The following is a 4,627-nucleotide window of genomic DNA, read 5'->3' on the forward strand; positions in this document are numbered from 1 at the left end:
AACTTGTTTTTGATCAAGGGTTACACCTGTTTTTTCTTGCATGGTTTTTACTATATTCTCCCACCCGGCCCTAGTAAAGTGTGTACCCGGTCAATTCCCCTTTCTAAGTTCAAGCAAGCACGCATCGATAAACTCCTTGAACGTATCATTAGACCACAAGAACTTTGTTTTATTCTTTTTAGTGGATTTTTCCATTATCTGATCCATAGCAACAAATTAATGCAATACTAAATTGACATTGTATGGCCCCATACAAATTCACAAGATTTTTCCAAGATTCTATAAAAAAAATCAAACAAATAAAAAGTAACAAAATCACATTCTTTTTTAACACTAATATATCATTATCAATAACTTAAATCACATTCTTTTTAACATTAATATTTCATTGAGACATTTCATCAAACATGTGGCGGGCATGATTAAATTTTGCAAATTAAAGAAGCTCAAATAAATCAAAGCTGCCACAAAATCTCATCAACTATACAAGATTCATGCTAATTGAATTATAAATCAAAAGTCTAAACTATTCATGATGCTTTTAGGTAATATAACAGTGACATTGAACAACTAACAGTGAACATGAAGAACCCTAACTTTGTAAACACAAAAACCAGAGCATGAAACATCGGGATGGAATACACATGGCAGTTAATTTATTCATGAAATCAAAAAATTAAGCAAACCTGGTAGGGATGAGCTGAAATGAGGAAGATGGCTGTGGCAGAGACTTGTGTATATGGTTTATTATATGTAGTGGGGTGTAGGCGGTTGTTGAACAGAGAAGTAAAGAGATAATTAAAGATATTGCAGAGATGCAGGTGGTAGATGGAGAAGTTAAAGATGCAGGTGGGAGATAGAAGTAAAGATGCGCAGGTCGTCTGTAATATGTGAAGGGTTTAATGAGAATGTTATAAACATTAAGTTAATAAGTTAGGAAATCATAACTTTTTAAAATCCTCATATTTTGCCTTGGCCAAAAGTTAAAAACCATAAGTCCTTAATGTTTGCCAAACACCTTTTACACATTATTAACTTTTTAAAAAGTTAATAAGTTATAAGTTGGAGGAAATAAGGAATCCCAAACACCCTCTTCGAACGAAATCGGAAGAGCAAGAACACAAAATGGGGTGGAAATCTTGAGATTAACCTTGTGCATGTTGAGATTGAAGCTATAATCAAGAGAATGATGCTAATTTCTAATAGGAAGAACCGAGGTATGGCGATTTAAACCCTATTTCTTAAATTAATAAGGATGGTTCATATATGATGAACTAGGAGTTAAAATCAGTGAGCATAGAATTGATAGTGTTGTGGTTCCTTCCATTTTATGAATAAACTATGCATATAATTTGAAATTTGATTGCATGTTGATATATATGTGATATATAAATTTGGTTGAGATGATGGAACTGGTTATTTGGGGGGTTTGTAATCACCTTTGTAATTGTTAATTTGGTAAGACATAATTATGCCTATAAGGTGTTTGATAAAATGTCTCAACTAAAGTTTTAATACGTTTGATAGTGTTGACATATTGTACCTTATAATTGTTGTACCGGGTGTTCCTAAACTTTTATGTATATTTGATTTGCGTTAAAAATCAGGATTTTGGGGTTGTATATGTCATTGGGTTGAATTGGGGAAGAAACACTAACTTAAATTTTCGCAGCTTTTGTACTGATTTTAGGCTGTTTTGTATAAATTGTATAAAATCAACCAAGTGTTTGTTTTGGGTGTTCTTTATATGCTTGGAAACCTTGTGGAGTCTATTTTCTGCAGAATTTTAGAACAAGGAAAATTCTGGTCGTTTACTAGGTCAAATTGGCCAATGATTACAGCTGCGCAGAAAGTATTTCACATGAACTAGCTTTTTAGAAAAATAAGTTAAAACTGAATATTTAAACACGTTCGAAGTATAATATGAATTGTTGAATATGAATATAATTGGTTATGCTAATTTATTATAGGGTGTTTTATGGGTTACAAATACTAGCATAAAGGGTTATGCAAGAAATTGTAATAACATGTCACACATGTTGAATATTGAACGATGAACTTTGTATGTTGGATTTTATATGAAAGAATACTATTGTAGAGTGATTTCATTGTACACATTATGTATTCTAAATGTTGAAAGTTGACACTTTAACAAGCTAGGTACGAAGCAAGCTTGGAGGTCAACTAGTTGAACGGACGTCGCGTAATCAAGCTCCTACGGGAAAAGGTAAGTTTATCTTACATCTAAAACCATGTTAGTTATACTTTCTTGTAAATGTCAAATCCGAATTTTTAAGTGTTTTGATTTATATATCCTTATATGTGGTGGAAATGGGTCGTTTCGACTTATTTAGAAAGAACTTAGTTATATTAACTTCATAAGGGAGATGGGGTCATTTTGACCCGCCAAAAGTGTAAGTCGCTTTATCATGTGTTAGTAAACGGATCTTACACTATAATTGTATTGCAATGCTACGTTTTGACTTTTATTTTGCCTATGCTATTAATGGAAATCAAAGTAGTAAAATAGATTACTTGTAATGTGACTAGTTAGGAGATTGGTAATTTGTTTGTGTTCACATGGGTGGTATATCTAATTAAAAGTATCGACCTGTTAATGAAGGACCAATATTGATAGTGTAGCTGAACAGTTACTTTTGACTTGTTATTAATAATCATATATGAATAATACGTATATGTGTATCTTGGTCATTTAGATTAATGAACCGCTCGTGATAGTTTTTGGTGGCATGTTAGTCGAACGAGGTTTTTAACAATTATTGAACACTATGAATAGATTTTTAAGTAACAGATCATGAGAGCAATATAGTAGATTGTAAACCGGCCGGGTTGTGGGTTATGTAATTATCATATTTAATGTGATTACCTTGTTTAGAAACAGGTACGAGTTTTCTCTCGGGATCAGATGAACAAGTTGTACACGATGTGAATATGTAATCGAGGTTGTGAGTCTGCATCCAAAGTAACATAAGATGGTGTACTCCTTTTGCTTAAAGTTTGGCTCCTCCACATATTCGAGTTGACGCTTGTATTAAGTTGCAAAAGGGATTATAGGTACATGTTATACTAATATCTTGCGTTGTTTTGCGCTAGGTAAATATCGCGGATTAGGTGGTGAAAAATGATCAAGTGCTCGAGACGAATCAAGACACACATCTCAATAATTGGATTTCCTTTATTTCATTGGGTACAATTAATCAGATTTTTATATATGTATTGTCTTAAATTAAAAGTCAAGTTGTTGTAAACTTTATAAGTGGGGTTCGGTTGATGGAATATATTTTATATAAGTAATAATTAAAACGAAAGATTTTTGGGACCGTATTGTTTTTTTTTCTGCATGTTAAATGTCGTGGAGTCTTTAATAAATTTAGGGTGTTACACCGGAAAAGTGAAAGCCGAAGGAAACAAGGGGTATATATTATATATATGTTTTAATAACAATATTTAATTATATGGAGTTAGTTAGAAACAATGAATGATTCTTGTTTGAGTCTTCGAAGTCAAACAAGAAAGAACTTGAAGGTTGAAGCTTAGAAGTTTGTTTGAAAAAGATTTTGGAGAAGAAGAGCCATCAAAATGGTGCATGGGACACTGCTTTTATAGTGGTAGAAATATGGTTCATTCATAAGAGGTAAAATTGCATGTAATTGGTTAAAATGGTCAACAGTGCACAAAACAACAAACAAAAAACGAACTTGTGACTGCATGTTTGGCTAGGCGTTGCGCGGCCTCAAAGGAGAGAGTGGCCGCGCGGCGCGACGTCCCTGGGGGGGGGGGGGGGGTTGGTTCCAGCTTTTGATAATTGATAATTTAGCCCCCCCCCCACCCGAAGTTCGTTTTAAGTCGTTTGTAGTCATAAAGAGGTGTTTTAACGTACCGAAAAAGATATATTCTTAATCCGACACTTGTGTAACATAAACGAACATAAACCCAATATTTCATTAATAATGACGGATCCAAAAGATCAAAATGGGTCGGGTTTTTGATATAATACAAATACAAGTAAATCCGAAAATGACAAATGTTACATGCTGACTCATATAAATTCTTCTTCTGATCAACAATCATACCTTTTACATTATCTCCATCCCCCTTGCTTCCATCAATCTTTCCAAAAGAGTCTCTTTATCTTTTGTTAATTCCTTTCTTTTCTCCTCTGCCAACCACACTCTGGCCCTATCTACCTTTTCTTTACTTATCCTGTCCCCCCCCCCCCTTCTAGTTTCATATCCCTTATCCTTCTTTGTTTTAATTGCTCAGAAGCAGCATCAGCTTCAGCCTTCAGCTTTTAAGAGATTTTCTTAAACTTTTCTTTAACCTCCTTTCTTCTCATAGAGTCCACAATCTCATAATCATAACCATGTTCAATGAAAAATCCGCATTTAACACCAAATCTGCTAAAAAAATGATAAGTTCTTTTTAATTGTTCAACATTCCTTCTCTCTCTTCTCTTCTTCTCTTCTTATCTTCCTCTTTTTCTTTTACTTGTGTAGCGTTGTATAGATCTTCTAACTCTTCAAAGCTCATATATCTTAAATGTTTTTCAGTGTACTTATGAAGTATGAGATAAGTCAGGTACTGTTTGTAAGTCTCTTCTTTTTGT

The 4,627-nt window shown here is 33.4% G+C and overlaps 1 long non-coding RNA gene across 2 annotated transcripts; it reads left to right on the forward strand.

Moving 5' to 3' along the window:
• Positions 1-1,093: 1,093 nt before the first annotated feature.
• On the forward strand, positions 1,094-3,307 carry LOC143594669 (uncharacterized). 2 transcript variants are annotated; one of them, XR_013146377.1, is made up of 3 exons: positions 1,094-1,217; positions 2,161-2,227; positions 2,903-3,307. It is a non-coding gene; the product is annotated as an uncharacterized LOC143594669 (long non-coding RNA). The 2 variants fall into 2 exon arrangements; XR_013146376.1 differs by having other exon boundaries at positions 3,115-3,307.
• The last annotated feature ends 1,320 nt before the right edge of the window (positions 3,308-4,627 follow it).

This window comes from Bidens hawaiensis, unplaced genomic scaffold, assembly GCF_021521415.1.
Source record: "Bidens hawaiensis isolate Kalapana, Puna unplaced genomic scaffold, B.hawaiensis_p1.1 tig00044058_1, whole genome shotgun sequence".
NCBI lineage: Eukaryota > Viridiplantae > Streptophyta > Magnoliopsida > Asterales > Asteraceae > Bidens > Bidens hawaiensis.